Source organism: Balearica regulorum, chromosome 1, assembly GCF_011004875.1.
Source record: "Balearica regulorum gibbericeps isolate bBalReg1 chromosome 1, bBalReg1.pri, whole genome shotgun sequence".
NCBI lineage: Eukaryota > Metazoa > Chordata > Aves > Gruiformes > Gruidae > Balearica > Balearica regulorum.
In genome coordinates this window covers 54,747,985-54,764,290 of record NC_046184.1, presented here as the reverse complement: position 1 = coordinate 54,764,290, position 16,306 = coordinate 54,747,985, and the positions used below count along the sequence as shown (strand labels likewise).

The following is a 16,306-nucleotide window of genomic DNA, read 5'->3' as shown; positions in this document are numbered from 1 at the left end:
GCAGTTCTGGCCCCATTGTTTTTGGGGAGCTATTTAGATTTTAGCCTGACTGCAACTGACTGGCTGATCCCTGCTTCTCTGCTGTAGAGCAGAATTTCTGGAAGACAGGGATCAACACTCCATGCGACCTCTGGGAAGGTCAGGAGCAGTAGGTACAGGGGGCTTGTATACATGTGAAGATCTGACATGCTGTGCTGTGAGCTCGTACACATCTCAGACTGTCAGCATACAGCCTTTAAAGGCCACGGGTGCAGAGGGGCAGTTATCAGCTTCTGTCGATGGGTAGCAGACTAGTTTGAGGCAAAGTTCATCACTGAGGTCATAGGAGTAGTAGGCACTGTCATGGTGTATACTTTGTATCCCTTCATGGTGTGCCCCATGGCACTGCACACCTTGTAGTGTCCCAGAAGAAGCATTAACAATTTTACTCAACATGGTTTCTCCAGCTGCTGGAGCTGTGGTTCTACAAACTGTCAACTTGAGGTGATGGCTCACCAAATTAATAAAAAGGGGTCCTATGCCGTGATAACGTAGGGACTGATGGATGGTTGAGTAGGATGTTTAACCCACTCCATGGGCTTAAACACAGGCAATGTTGGATGCATGTTGGATGCCTGCTTCTTCAGAAGTTGACTTTGTCATCATGGCCAGATCAGGCTTTTTTCTGCCTGTGGACAGGAATTTTTGCAACACACTACCGACAACCTGTATTCCAAATGATGCAGCTTACCTTAATTCTTCTGAACATCCCTGGACATTGCAGACATTGCAGTAGGCCTTCAGCTCCTACTGAATTGCCATAATGTGCATATTCAGCCAGTAACCTGTAACAGCATCCTGAGGTTTGCTGACATTTCTGTAGCTTGTTCTGGATAACACAAGACAGTGAGGCCAACAAGGAGACATTCCATCAACACTGGATTTGCTGGAGTCAAATCTGCCCTTGCTTAGCCCAACAGAGCCACCAGCACTGGGTGACTCCTAGTAGGGAAAGGTCCTTCTTGATAATATAATTGTCCATGACAGACAAGAATATAATAAGATAACTCACAGTTATAATAACAATTCATGGCTTTGCCAAATACTGCTCCCTCCTATCATTTTCATTACCCTCTCCTAGCATCTCTCTTCCTCTCTCTGCATCCCCTGAGGTGCCACCAGGAAACAATATAACTGAGACACAGACCTCCTCTGATGGGTCTGAAGATAAAAATATGTGGGAAAAGTGGCATTAGTGATACCCCCTTTTCCCTGTGCTTTGCCTTCGTTAGGTCACGAACTGTCCCTTGTGCCATCTATGCCACTGAGACAGTGTCCTCTGCAGAGGCTGTGCTCCAGTCTGACCAAGCTGTTAGCTGGCAAAGGCAAGAAGATGGAGGCCCATGGAAGTTGAGTCACGTGAGAGACACTGATCAGTTTATGAGAAAAAAAAATGTACAATTCCTTCAGGTAGCATGAAAACACATGGCCATCCTTGACCTAGAATAAGGGCATGACCAGCAAGGACACAACAGCCTGCAGGCTCGCTCTTTGTCAGCACGAGAAAACCTGTTAGCATGGCAAGCCCAGAGTACCGACTCCTGACCGACATAGGGGCTGGAGCAGAGATGCCCAGCTGCTTTTTTGCCAGGGGAACAAGCCACAGCTCCACAGGAGCTTTATGTACTTGCATCTAAAGGGCACAGCAAAGGACAAATGGTCTTGTTGTAAAACCGAACAACACAACAGCATAAATACAGGGGAATGGCGTGAAAAGAGCACAGAATATAATCACAGATTTCCCCCTTCTCAGGCAAACCTGTTTACGAGGGCCAGAAGAAGCCAAAATTTTTGCTGTGAGCTGCTTTGAGCTGTCCTTCCAAATAAATGTTGCCTTGCTCTAGTGCCCAGCCTCTGTCCTTGGACTGGGAAAGGTGCCAGAGTGCGGCCAAAGCTCTAGGTGGACGTTTTCTAAAGATGATGAGGGGAGAGGGACAGAAGAGCGTGTGCTTTTCTGAATTCAGTGCTTGGTAAAGAATGAGGAAAAGGCATACCCCATGCATGGGAAGGGTTAATACTTTCCATTTTCCCACTGCCAGGCCACAGAAACACAATCAGTACTTGGCTTCTGGCAGTAACGTGGGGGATACAGCAAACTTGTAGGCTTGCTGGAGGATGGAGGCTGACCAGAAGCTGATGGAGCTGAAGCCAGACTTCGTTCTGTTGAGTTCATAATCACCGTGGAGGTGAAAAGGAACTCATATCTGAGTAAGGCCTTGTCTTGGAATCAGGTTTACAGCTGATGTATGGCAAAAAAAAAAAAAAAAAAAAAAAATAGCCAGAGCATGAGACAGTCTGTGGGTAGTGCATGCAATCAAGATGCTGAGGCTTGAGTTTGAGTCAGACCTAACATGAGAGCAAAAATGGGCTGCTAGGCTTCAAAGCAGTTGAGGTAAATGTCCTCCATTTCAATTTGATGGTAGATTAAAAGAGGCAGGTGAGGTGTACCAGAGGTATTTTGCTTATTGCCTCTTCCTAGATGTCTAAGTAAGGGGATGTCTAAGTAAAGGAGAGAAGAAGGTGGCAGTTTTCTTTAGAATATAGAGCAATCTGACAGAAATCTTAATGCTTCTTCCAGCCAGAGGGCTGAACTATTGAGTCAGCTGGCTCACTTGGAAACAGCTCAGGCAAAGGAAATCTATCTCCATCTGCATAAAGTAATTTGCCAAGGGTAGGTATCTTTTTTTCAGGAAGGTGTGGTGGTGATGAGGCAGCATGATAAACTCAGTTGTTGGGAGTAGATGTTCTCTCCCTGCTCTGTGAATATTCAGGTTTAGCACATGCTTTTCCACCTTTTCAGTTAATGAAACTACTAAATAAACAGGCACAGGAGCAAGTGACCCTGATCCTTCTGGCTCTCAATTGACCATGGACACAGTGGTTTTCAGAGCTACTTTTAAGCTCATTAACATCTCTCTTCTGTTTGCCCCTGGGCAAGGAGCTATCTCAGGGACCACAGCTGCATGCTAACCGAGATAATTTTTCACTTTAAAATGTGTCTACAGAAAACATTTGTCTTAAATTAGATGATCAATACAAATGTACAATAAATGCTGGAGCGAGCACCTAACCCAAACCCTGTGGGACCATCTCCAGCTCACAAGCTCTTGGCTCGCTGGTGAAATTATTCTTACTTCTGTTTCAAAGAATGCTTTCAGATCCACATCTTTGTGTTAGAAAAGTGATCTGCTTTTCTAATGCTTTTCTAGTGTCATGCAGCTCCTTGTTCAGAATCCTTGTCAGTACAAATAATATTTTCCTTCACTACCATTTATTCCCCCCCCCCCCCCCCCCGCACCCATTTGGCGAGTTATTTGCAATACCATCTGCTTCACCTGAAGGAGGAATGAGAGGAACAGAGAGAGAGACTCGGTGCTGTTATCGGCCCCGAACTTTTCTGAAAAATGGTGGGTCTGTTAGGAGGTCGTGAGCGACGGGGCTTGTCAGAACTGCCGCACCGGCAGGGAGCCCGGCTGCTGACACTAACCAGTGCCTCCGCTTTTTTTGCCGCGTTGCCATTAAAGTGAATCCACTCACTGGATATGCCCCACTCCATATGTACGCGTATGTATTAAATGGTATCAAAAGCTCTGACAGAGCTTGCAGGTGAAGGAGGACATAGGAGGTGGGTGGGATTTCATCTTTGCTTTGCGTACATCGTTTGCCTGTGTTAAGGACTGAAAGGAATCCACAGAGAAAAGACATGAACCATGTGTTTGGGAGGAAAAAAGTAGTGATGCTTTGGTGGCAGTCTTTTTAGGTCATAAGGTGTTTAAACAAAAAAATACATTCTGTTGGAGAAAACCAAATATTTGTGTACACTGCTGCTGCCAGCTTTTGCCTCAGTGGTGACACGTATATTTTTCAGAGGGAAGGATTTATTTTTTACCCGCAGTAACTTAATGTTCTGAGTGAGTTTATAATAGCACTGATTAACTGGTAGCATTTAGTTTGGGTGAAATATCAGCTCTGATGTCTGTACTCCTCTTTGCTCCAGACACTTTTATCAGTCTTGGAGCTATTTAACTTTACATATTCCTTCCAAAGAAGGTGGTTCATGTTGTAGGAACGTCCCATTGAACAAGCATTAAGGATTTCAGGCTGCGTAAGTGAAGGTGAGGTATTCTGGGTAGTCTGAAGAAATCTGTGGAATAGCAAGTGAAAAGCTGAGTAAGTCCCACTGCTTCATCTAGATGCCATTTGAATGGAGTAGGGCTTGCCTGCTACTTAACTAGTGTGTAGCCTCCTGTGTAAGAAAAATAAATGTGCTTATTTATGGTAGTACCAATACTGTAGTACTTTGACCTGACTATAACATACAGAGCAAAGAAATGGCATGTTATTAACTCTTCTATTATCTACAACAAAGCAAGATAAAAGGTGAAAAGCAGGGAGTTTAAGTGACTGAATCTTATTGCCCTATATTTTTGTAGCGGACAATTTCCCTGTTAATACTGGGAACTGGGAAGCTAAGTTTCTTGGAATGCGACTAGCTGAGCTTTTGCCTTTATGTGGATATTGCGTTAAAGATGAGACTGGCTGGGTAGAGCCGTGGTATCCGATCCCTCAGAGTGTGTGCAGCAGCTCTCAGTAGCATGAGCAGTAAACTAGATAATTGGTGTGTTGGTTCTCATCCAATAATAATTTATTTCCTGGGAACAACTTCAAAGCTTAATCCTAGAATTAAATCCCCTATTCCTCCTTGGGATTTTAATTTAGTTTTGAATGCTCTGATGGATCCTCTGCTACAACACTGAAGACGGCTTTCAGACATAAGGGCGATTTTCCTGGCTGCTGTATGCCCTGCACGGAGAATAGGTGAATGCAGGCACTTTCTTGAAAAGACTCTTTTTTTTTAGATTTTTCATCACGATGAACTGGCAAAAGCTACACCTTATCTCTTACTGAAAGCGGTTTTCCAGTTTCCTTTAAACCATGGAGGTAATCTGCCTAATCCATTTTGCAGCTCCTCCAGTAAAGAGAAGAAAGAGTGTCACCACTTAAATCTGGAGAGAACCAATAAGGTTTTCATCAAGCAGAAAGTTGATTTTAGAAAAAACCCCCAGGTAATCTGTTTGTGTCGTTAGGGTTGGAACAGGATGGAGATGACTGCCTGGAGGGCTATGGTTTCCCATTCATTCAAGTGTGTCAGGAAACTGTGCCTCGTTAAGACCAACGAGGTGGGACAAAATCTCCAGCCACTGGAATGATCTTTGCACCCCAGAGGTGGAGGTGAAAGGTTTCTTTCTCAGAGTGGTGCAAGGCAGTGCTTCAACCTTTCCTTCATGCTTCTGAATGGCATGTGAAAAGAAATGGCACATATGGCTAATGTTTGTGCCGTGCTTTGATGACATACAATACAGCATCTAATGATAATTACTATATATTATTAGATGCAGTGGCTTTTGACAGACAGTTTCTTCAGTTTGGGGATGCTATAGGTAGAAAAGCCATATATTATCTTAAAAAAGTGACAGTGTCAGTTTGAGATCTTGTCTGTGCTTTTGCAGTTTAAAAGTAACATATTTCCATTTGAAAGAAAGAACTCCACAGTTTCTTAGTTTAATGTGTATGTATTTCACATATAAATGACCATGCAGGAAAACCAATTTCAGTGAGCCTGACATTCCATACTCAAAAGAATAAAACAAGTCTATAAAGACACAGAGAAAGCTATTTCTCCTTTAATCTACTTCACACTTTTTTTTGATTCTGCATGACAAAAAACCAGTCTGTTGTTTAGGATTTCTGGGGACAAACTGACCATGGCAGAGACAGTAGGGGATGCTGCAATTATTGCGATGTAAAATGATGAGAGCTCAGTTAAGTGTCATGGTATGACAGCTGAGAGAACATGTATATCATTTCAAAGCAAATGCAACAGTGCTCATGATTCTCTTCTGCAGGGCTGCTGGCAGGATAAGTGTCCTCTGAGAGAGCAAACAAAGCAAGCGGTCTTCTTGTGCCCACGTGTCTTTGCAAGAGACTGACTAGACACCCCCCCCCCTCCCTCCAGTGTCTTCTGGCTCAGTCCTGCTCTAGCATCTCTTGGTCGTAAGCCATGTGCAAAAGAAAGTATAAAAGGTTTCATGTCAAAATTCAGCTGAGTCCTTCAGCCAAGCGGTTGTGACACCGTCGGGTTTGTGTGCTTGTTTCTCTGTTTGCTTTCCCTTTAATTATCCAATAACATTTCTTCATGTTCTTTATGTAGCATGGCATGGCATCCTTGCTCGTGGACCTGTGTGGTGATCTTCCAAAAACGTCATAGGCCTACTACCTGAACAGCAGGACTTCCTACACTGTCTCAGACAGTGGGAAGATCTGGGACATGGGCATAGAGGTATTTGGCCACTTTGTAATCAGATTGACTGAGTGGAGCAGGGCACTGTATAAAAGCAGCTGGACACTTGGTTACCATGCTCTGCAGCCCATATGCAAACACCCAAAGGAATGCCATTATGAAAAACCTTTTTACGGTGTGAATTATCCAGAGCAAAATCCATTTCATTGTTTATAAGGAATTGCTCTTCATAGATGTGGCTTTTCTTACGCTAATGCGACTGCATCTGTGTTTGTGCTGATGGCCTGTGAATTGCCAGTCTTTTCCTTTTGCTGCAGACCCCATTTATCTAGGGACATACTGTACTGGAAGTGGGCTCTGATTTTATGAAGGCACTGGGGTATTTACTAAGGGTTAAAGATACTGTAGGGCCTTCCATCCCTGTCAGTGCTGGCAGATGCTGTTCTGTGGCGGCAGAATGGCTCTGCTGCTCTGCATCCTTCCCAACACTGTCCCTGCCACATCCAGCCCTGGTTGCTTTTGATATAGGAACTTTCATCCACATTCTTTTATCTTAGGCAGGACAAGAATAATACGGCCCTTAATTTATAGTAAAGCATGGACACATTTAAAATATATTCCTCAATTTGTCTTACAAATAACATTTAAGTGTTTTTGAATTGAAGAGATGTTTGAAAAACCAATTTCCCATCAGAGATACTATTTGTTTCATTTTATGCAGTTCATTCATCTTAGTTGATTGGAGAAAAAATAAAAGCCAACCCCAGCTAGTGAGACTAAACCCTGTTATAGTACTGTGCTGCCGGAGACTTTTTAACAGTTTTTATTTGGAGCCTACCTCCACACCCATTATTTACAATAAATATTACATATTAATGTAAAAGTAATTTAGGGGTTAGATGCTATGCGGAATGTCAAGAAGAAGACAATTCTGAAGCAACCGGCATTTTGTGTGACCAATTTCAAACTTGTAATTGAGCCCCATTTCTTTGATCAAGGGGAATGGACCACCTTTCTCTGAAAAAGGTATCAAATTGGACACTCAGGCCCCTATTTCAGAGAGAATTATAAATATACATGTGTATAATGTTTATATAAGGTGTACATATTAAGTAGAAAGGCAACTAGCCTTATCCTTACAAGCGAGCAGTAACACAGGCTGCCATGTACCATGTAAACGTGGAGTTGTGTAGTTTTAGAAAGAAAACTTGTGGTTGATGAATTCCTTCATCTTAAGCTCAGAGAGAATTATAATCTTAAATATTGCTGACTTGGTTAAAATAATTGCAGCTGTTCTCTTCTGATTGATAGGCCCCTTTTCAGAAATCGTTCCTAAGATACTTCTTAACCCTCCATTTTGTGTTTCTAAGTAGTATGCTGGATGAAAACCATTCCCTCTCTTTTTTTTGTCAAGCTCCTTCTCCGCTTGTTTCATCCAGAAGAATGCGGGAAGACCTGCACCGTCCTAGTTAATCCCTTCTTGCCATACAGAAAGGAAAAACATCCCTTGGCCAAATCCTATCCGCTATTCTTGTATCACTATTATCAGTGAAAGGAATGGGAAAGTCAAATGACTAATCTTTTCAGCTATTAGCAACTTATGCACGCAAGTATCACTCTACATTTCTTTCCTCCAACTGTTCTGTGATAATTTCAGATTACTGCAGGCTTTGGCTAATATGTCTTCCATTTTTACTGAAATTAGAATGAAAAAGATCATAGTCACTTTTTTTAAGCATGCCTAAAAATGTTAGGAAAATCTTTCTAACAGAACAGACCTTACCAAGCGCCCTCAGGAAGATCCTGGCTGTCGAAATTAAAATCTTGGTGTCTACTTTTGGCAAGGAGCTCAAGCACAGACTGGTATTGCTTGTGGTCACTGCAGCTACATGAAAAATACCATTGTACACCCACTGTACATGGTCGTGGAAATTCATTCAAGTTCCAGATGGCATATTGATACATGCACGTGATGCTACAGCCACATTGCCATCCATAACCTCCCCTGCAGACCAGCAAACCCCATTTGAACCATGTGGATGGATTCTGAGGTACAAACTGGCAGGACCGGGGGGGGTTGAGAGCGGGTCTGGAGCTGCTGTGGTGCTTTCCAGAGGCTTTCCTCCCTCAAGAACCATATCCATGTTTTGCCCTGCAGATACATACCTGCAATGAAGGGCCAGCACTGAGTGCTTGGCTGCTCACCGAAGCACAGCTCTTCAGCATGTGGGATCCAGCCCTCCTTGCCTGTCTTTTGAGGGGTACCTTCCTCACCGCTCCTGGACACAGCGCATGCCTACACGGGTACAGGCTACTGTGTTTTCCTTGGAGGATGCTTTCAGTGAGAGGGATGCAAAGGCTGGACAATGCAGCCTGCATCAGCACCAAACCAGAACACGCAGTGTTGGTCTTGGGGTCTGATTTCCTCCAGAACTAGTGTAGCTGGCAGGGCAGCATGGAGAGGGCTTTCCTCATTGCTCTTGTCTCTAGAGGGTCACCAAGGCCCAGCTGAGCCCTTCCAAACCTCCTACCAAAACCCAGCCAGTGGCAGGGTGGGTGTTTGCGACCCTAGAGTGACTACATACCCTGAAGGGCGCACTTAGCATGTCCACTTGGAGCGGTTCTGCCTTTTGTTACCATCTCCAGCTTGCCCAGGTTTGGGACAGACTTCCCTTAGGACAACTTTGCAGCGCTGCGGAGGGCAGGCAGGCGCGCTCTGCTCAGGCCACCCAGAGCTGAACCCAGGCACGGGAGGGGACAAGGACAGGTCCGTGACCGCAGAGTGGATTGCACTGCAGGGGCAGGGCTGAGGGCACCCTGTGTAGCAAGGGCACAGACACCCGCGAGCAGGGACGAGCGTGCAAATGCACGTTGCTTTCTGTTCAGACTGATTTCTTGTTGCTTAGCTTCCAGGGGCCTCTGAGAATAGCAATTAAAGTACCGGGCTTAATTGTGGAGTATCCAATTTGGATATAAGCATTATCTCTGTTCTCTTTTCTTTTTGTTCAGATCCAATTCCTCTGCCTGCTTGCTGGTTGGGCGCCTGTTCCTTTCTTCTTATTATTACTATTTTATGGTTATTGTTAATATATATTTTTTAAAGCATTCCTTCTCTCGGTCGCTTCCAACCACGCGGGTCGCAGTCCCGGGGGGCGGACCCACGGAGCCCCGGGCTCTTCCCGCGGAGCTGCGCGGCGCTGGCCCCGGCGGCTGCGGCTGCTGCTCGGCCCCGGCCCCGGCCCCGGCCCGGCAGCAGACACCGGTGCTGCCCGTTGCTCGGCGCCCGGGCACCGGCTCCCCCTTCGCCCCCGCTGGGCGTCGGAGCCTGAGACCTGCCCCCTCCGGCGGCAGGGAGGGGTTCATCTCCCGTTCCCCGCACGGTCTCTCCTCCTCCTCTCCCCCCGTTTTTCCCCACTGCTCACTCGCACAGCCTCCTCCCCCTCCCCAGCCGAGCCTTGATTTTCCCCCCTCCCCACCATTTTCCGCGTGTATATTTTATTATTATTAATCATCAAGCTGCTTTATTAGTTCATCTTCCCGTGCTTTCTCCACCTTCGGGAAGCATTCTCGGAGCTTTTATATTGCAGGGGATATATTTTTTTAAAAAATGTATTTTTAGGGTGATGCTCTGAGCACTTCCCCCTCCCCGCCCTATATCTCCTACCCTGGCAGTATCAGAGAAGAGACCGAAGAAGTTGAGCATGTCTGAGGTGGATCAGCCTTGCAGGGAGAGAGGGAGGCAGTAGCTGCTCAGAGCAGCCAGAGTGCTTGAAGCAGGATTTGCTGGTATGTATGTGGGTCTGTATTTTATGACAGCTGTAAGTGTGAATTGTTTTCCGTGCGAGATGGGAGGGGAAAGCAAAAAAAATACCTGCGAGTTCATTAAATAAATGCCTGCATAGCTGTAAACCCTGTCCGCGTGTGCTGGAGGTGGTGGTGGGGGGAGACCTCCAGCCATCAACCCACCACCTAGGGGAAAAAAAAAAAAAAAAAAAAAAAAAAAAAAAAGCCCAACCCAAACCCCAGCGAGCCAAGGGTTGTGTTCCCGGGGGCGATGGGGGAGCCGCGTAGTGCAAACCGGCCACGCCGCAGGTGAAACAGCCCCCCCCGTGGCAGTGCGTGTGCGTGTGTGTGCGCCCCGGCTGCGCGGAGCGCGCCCCACGCTGCCCATTGAGCCGATCGCGGCGGGCAGCGGTGCCGGCAGCACTGCAGAGGGGTGGGCACGGCCCTCGCCAGCCCTCCGGGGGCTGGGCCCGGGGGTGGGCGAAATGCTGTGCGTGCGTGGGGTGGGGGCGGGGGGGGGGGGGGGGGGGGGCTCGCTTTCTCTCCGCGATTCACATCGCGCCCGCTTTCCCGTCTCGTATGCATGCCTATCCCGGGAATGGTGTAGTCAGTCCGTATCTGAATTATTTATAGACTCGTGCCAGCTGTTTTTTTTTTTTTTTTTTAAATTTTTTTTAATTCCGCTTGTGTGCACTGTTGGGAAATGCGTTTTGCCTCCCTTTCTTCTCAATATATTAATGTCTTTGTTGGGGAGCGGTTTTTATCCCCTTCAGACCCCTCTAATACAAAATTGATGCTTATTTTTCCCTTCAGGAAGGGGACGCTTTGAGGATAATCATGCTTCACAGAAGAACGACACCGACCTCCAGTTGCTTTACACACAACCTCCTCCACTAGGGCTCCAGGAAAAAAAAAAAAAAAAAAAAAGAATAATTATAAGAATAATCATTAAAAAGGCGAAAGGAATGCTTACTCTGGAACCTGCATTTGACGATCCTCACCACTCGCGCTGAATATCCTCTGAAGTGATTCTCTCCGGCTTTTGAATTTGCACCGCTTCAAGACGCAAGATTGCCACAAAGAATCCTCTATTTTTTTAACAGCCAAATAGGATTTTTTTTTTAACTCATTCCCCCACGTTTGCCCCCCGACCCTTATTCTTCTTATGTGGATATGCAAGCAAGAAGAGGATACTGGACATTCCAAACATGCTCTCTCCCTTGATCTGTCCGTCTAGAGGTTCTGCTTCTACAAACCAAGGTAGGGAAATTCCTGTTTCTGTGATTTTGCTGGCAGCTCATTTTGGTACACAGGTTTGCCCAGGGAAGACCACTCACGGTAGAACAAAAGGTTTACGGATGCTGCTCTTAGAAGCAGATACAGAAAAAAAAAATAAAATAAGGAGGAAACATTCACCAGACATGTTGATTCCCTCTTGGCTCATCAAATAGGACATGAAGAGAAGGCGAGAGGGATGCTTTGAGTTACATACCACGTCGTGAATCGGGGGAAAGTCCCTTGTGAATTTTTTTTGGGGTGGGCAGGTGGGGTCGGGGGAGACACGAGAGGACGAACATGGCTTTGGAAAGGGGTGAAAAGAAAGATAATTCCCATCCACCCACCTATCCATCCATCCATCCATCCACCCATCCGCAAACTGCCTCTTTCTTTTCACTGGTCCAGGGGCTCCTTGTCATGCTTTGATGTGAAAATAGAGCTCATTAGGAATAACAGTACGTAGAAACCTGCTTGTTGCCGAGGAGGGTGGTGCATTACTTAAAACCCACGCCGGCCTCTCGATCGTGAGCGGCCTAACGCGGGGGCCGGGGCCGGGGCCCCGAGGGGGGGCCGGGGCCGCCCCTGGCACCGCGGCAGGAGCCCGCCCAGCGCCGGGGCGAGTGCGCCTGCTTGCGTGGAGGTGAAGGGCTATTTTAAGTCCAAGCACGTCAAGAGTCTTAACCTGAACCTACGAGGCGCTGTATTCAGGCAACTTCACGGGTTTTAATTTATCCCCGTCCCCCTGGTGCTGTCAGCTGCCATCGTGGCCCCTCACCGCCGCCTCCCCCCCCCGTCCTCCTGCGCCTTACACCCCGCGTCCCCACGCAGGCAGCCCCTTCCCCAGCCCACTTGGGAGGGATGCAAAATGGCTATCGTGCCGCTCGGCTGTAGATACGCGAGAGACACCGGTGCATCCCGACCGTAACGTGACATGTGAGTCTTTCCGTAAGATGGTGGCAAGACAAAGGGAGCGGAGCGCCGGGGGGTGCGGGAGCCCGCTGCCGCCGCGCCCCGCCGGGAGCGCCGGGCACAAGGTGTTGAACGTCTCGGGGTTATTTTAAGCCTCAGCCCGTGCCCGCTGCGCCGCTTCGCCCGACACGCGTGGGGCTGCGCGCCCCCACGCCGAGAGAGAGGCGGGGGGAGGGGGGCAGAGGCGAGCTGCTGCACCCCTTCCCCCGCCCGGGGCGGACCCCCACCACCCCTACTCTCAATGTCAGCCCCCCGCCTGGGCTCCCCCCGACCCGCCTTCCCCTGCCTCTCGTCCCTACGGCAGACCGGAGGCCTGGCAGTGGGCGGGGGGGAGGCAATACAGAGCAAGGGGCTCACCCCACAGCAGGAGGAAGAGGGAGGGGGGCGGCCCCCCAGCCCTGCCGTCGGGCGAGCCGGGGGGCCGGGGCGGCGGCGGGGGCCCCCAACCCTTGAGGAACCCGGAGCACCCTGCGGCGGGGGCGCGCCTTTCCCACCCCCTCCCTCGCCTTGGTCCTTCCAGTGGCTCTTTCCCACATTTCTGAGGGGGGGGTTCGTCGGGCTATTGTTAAAAACCAGGAGCGGTTCCCTTTCGAGGGGTTGACAGCCACCTTTCCTGCCATATTCTGGCTACGCTTCTATAAATATCTAAGGCTTCCCAGGGTTTATTGGCGCCTGGATCCTCCCTTTCAGAGCGCTCCCTCCTTCCCGCTCCCTCCGCAAGTGGGAGTAGAAAGTTTACCTGTGCGGGGAGGAGGGCGTGGGGGAGCCTTTCTCCCGTTTTTCGGGAGGAATTTCTCAGGCTCCCGGCTGCTACCGGATCCACCCGGGAACCCAGCACCGCCCGGGGTGGGGGATTGTAGCCCCTTCCCTCTGGTCTCGTTTACCCGCGAGAGCCCCTAAAAGCACAAGCCCCGGGGCGGGGGAGATGCCAGCAGGGCCCGGGCGGGATGCACGGCAAGGGGAGAGGAGGGCAGATGCTGGGCGAGCCCGGCTCAGCCCCTGCTCCTCCGTCCCCCGCCCCGGGTTTTGCAGGCGGATCGGAGGGAAGGAGAGAAAGTTGCTTCGGGTGTCTGGCCGGGGTGCAGCCCCCGGCAGCCGGGCTGGGCTGTGTGCTCCCCTGGAGAGCGGTGCCCAGCGCTGCCTGCCACAGCCGCCAGCCTTGCCTGCCGGGCACTGAGCCCAAGCAGGTGCCACGTCCCTGCCATGGCCCTTCCCGGCTGTGACCTGGGCCAGGTTTGGGCAGAGGTAGAGTAGGGTGGATGGGAGTTGGGGAGGGGTCTTGCAGCTTTGATGCTCAGCTCTGGGGTTAGGGAGCATGGGCCCAGCTCCTCATCCTGCCTTTACCTCCCAATCTCTTTTGCTGCTACCTTTACCTGGGACTTTTCCTCGCATTCTTTGCCAGCTCCAGTATGGGCAAAAGTAGATGCCCTCTAATATTGCCCCCCCACTATCAATCACAGCTACCTCAGGCCTTGCAAGCAGTGTAGGGGGGGACAGCTGGTCCCCCCTGAGCTGACCCTTGGGCAGGTAGGGAGGGCTGAGTATGCAACATCCCCAGCTCATGGGGCCCCAGTGCTGCCCCACTGCCCAAGGCCTTGGGGAGCAGAGCAGGGGCATGGCACCCTGGGGTGTGGGGTGATCTGGTGTGCCCCAGCTGCAGCACTGGAGAGAGTGGCAATGTGTGTGTGGGTGCAGGGTGCTCTGTAAGATGTGAGGTGTGGGTATGGGCGATTTTCAAGCGCTCACCCACGCCAACCCCAAAGCAGCAGCTCATGTCGCCTCCGCATATCCTGGTTTTTGCTGGTCCCCGATCACACCAGCTTGTCTCCTAGTCCTGGGTGGGGGTCTCAGGCAGTTGGGACAGGATGGAGCAGGTTGAGGGCAGAGTGCGAAAACAGCCTGGGGGTGGTGAGACCCGCTTCAGCTTCCTCTTGGCTCTGCCTTTGGTACGCAGGGGCAGATCTCAGCAGGGAAAAGGAAAGAAGCATGGTTAAAGCCTCTACTCTTCCTGGGAACCCTGGGCTCTGATCTGGTGACACTCACCTGCTGCACCAGCCTGGTTCAGCCTGCACCAGTCCTGGTGCCTCTTGTGATCCTTTTGTCAGTGAGACCACAGCTGGGCAAAGGAAGGTGTCAGGAGCAGCCCCAGCAGAACCCAGGGCAGGGCTCTCAGGATACCTGCGTTGATGGCTGAGTTTTATGTTGTACCTGTGTATGCAAGAGCACGAAGAGATTGTGGAGAGATGGAAAATACAGAGCAGGGGCAAAAATCCCAATCCTCCATCCTCATCTAATAATTTAGCCTTTGACTTGTTTTATGCTAAGTTTGGACTACCAACTGCCCCTGTACAAAACCCCTGTCAACCTATGAACCAGCACCCCATCCCCAAGCTATCGCCTACAGGGGGAAAAGGTGGCGGCATTAATTTCTGTTTTTCATCTGCTGTTGGAGCTCAGCTGGGGCTGTTTCTTGTGCTTGGTTTGGAAGAGGGCAGGTGGACCTCGTCTCCAGTGCCAGAGCCGTTCTGCGCTAGCGCATGGAGCTGTGCTTGGATTCCCACGCCGGACTCGCGTTGCCTAGGCTGGCACCAGGAATCGGTGTCTCTGCAGTACCATGTGGGAGGTCTGGATTTGATTCCCAGTGCTGTTTTCTCATTCCTCAAGCTGGCAGAGGATGGGAGCGCTGTACAGACAGCGCTGCTTGTCGCTGCAATGGGCTCCATTCCCCGCTCCTGCCTTTTGCTCCTTAGGATGCGCAAAATCAGCCTGTGAGATAGTCCAGACTGAAGGCTGGTCCCTTGAGATTTAATCTTCTCAGCCTTTAGGGAGGCCACGGATCTACTCTGCCTGTACTCTACTTATCAGTATGGCTTGGTGGGCATTGGGGAAAGGGAGTTATCTTGCAGTTGGAGAATATGCAGAAGTCTTTTCAATGTTTTTTTTTTCTTTATATAAGCTGCAATTTATCACAAAGGAATGGATTAGTTAATAGGAGAGATGGACTAGATGGTATTTTTGAGAGATGGCTCCATGTATTGTGATTGCCTAATCTACAATGGGAAGCTGGTAGCATCCGCTCTGCCTGACATCAAGGCTCTAGGACTGCCTGAATCTTTTGCGATTCTGTGATTAGCCTTCTTCAAGATATATTTATACTTGATAGAAAAGCAGGGAGTGGTTGGGAGAAACATGGCTGATAAGTTATCTGCTATTACCCTGATCTGTCCTCCACCCATCTGTCCACACGAATTCTTTAAACCACGGTGAATCAACTTACTCATTTCGTTGCTTCGCCACAGTCCGATGGACTAGCTACTACCCTGGGTGGCTCGCTGCATAAGATGAAATTGCAATCTGAAGATCGCAGCACTGAAATATGTGGAAGGGGAACCAGAGGAAAGCAAGATAATTAAAGCTAAGCATGGCCCTCCTGCTACCACTGCCTCGTCCCTTCTTCTGAGCCTTGTGTTTCTCCTTCAGCTAAGTGCGTCATAATGGGAAGTAAAAAGACCATTTCTCCAGCCATGAAGGTGGCTCCACCATCCCTCTGACTTACTTATCCATCTTGCTTGTCTGTTCATCTGAAGACAGGAGAGGAGGTTCTGGGCGGGTATGGACTGGCACTTGCTCTGGCAAAATTAATGGCATGGTGCTAACTGCCTGAGAACCAGGAGACGGACTCAGATGGGTTAAATGTCCAAGCTACCTTTCATGTTGGGAAAAAAAATTTCCTAATGAACCCACCCTTTATAGTTCAAGAGCTCATGGCTTGCTTAAGCTGCAAACCACCAGCTCCCAGCTAGAATCGTGCATTGGCCTGTGAACTGGTGTGTGTAAAAGTCGACCAAATGCCTGGTGGTGATCTGTGCAAACCAGGCAGCATACCTCCATGAGCCTAAGGTCACCTGCAGAGAAAAAAAAAACCCTCTATGTACT

At 49.2% G+C, this 16,306-nt stretch overlaps 1 protein-coding gene across 1 annotated transcript in view; it reads left to right on the top strand.

Annotated features, from left to right (window-relative positions):
- The first annotated feature begins 10,006 nt into the window (after nt 1-10,006).
- The window catches only part of GRIN2B (glutamate ionotropic receptor NMDA type subunit 2B), a 207,766-nt gene continuing 201,466 nt past the window's right edge, over nt 10,007-16,306 (top strand). Inside the window, exons 1-2 of the mRNA XM_075750709.1 lie at nt 10,007-10,126; nt 10,937-11,383. The gene's annotated coding sequence lies outside the window, so the exon portion shown is untranslated. The remainder of the gene's footprint in view (nt 10,127-10,936; nt 11,384-16,306) is intronic.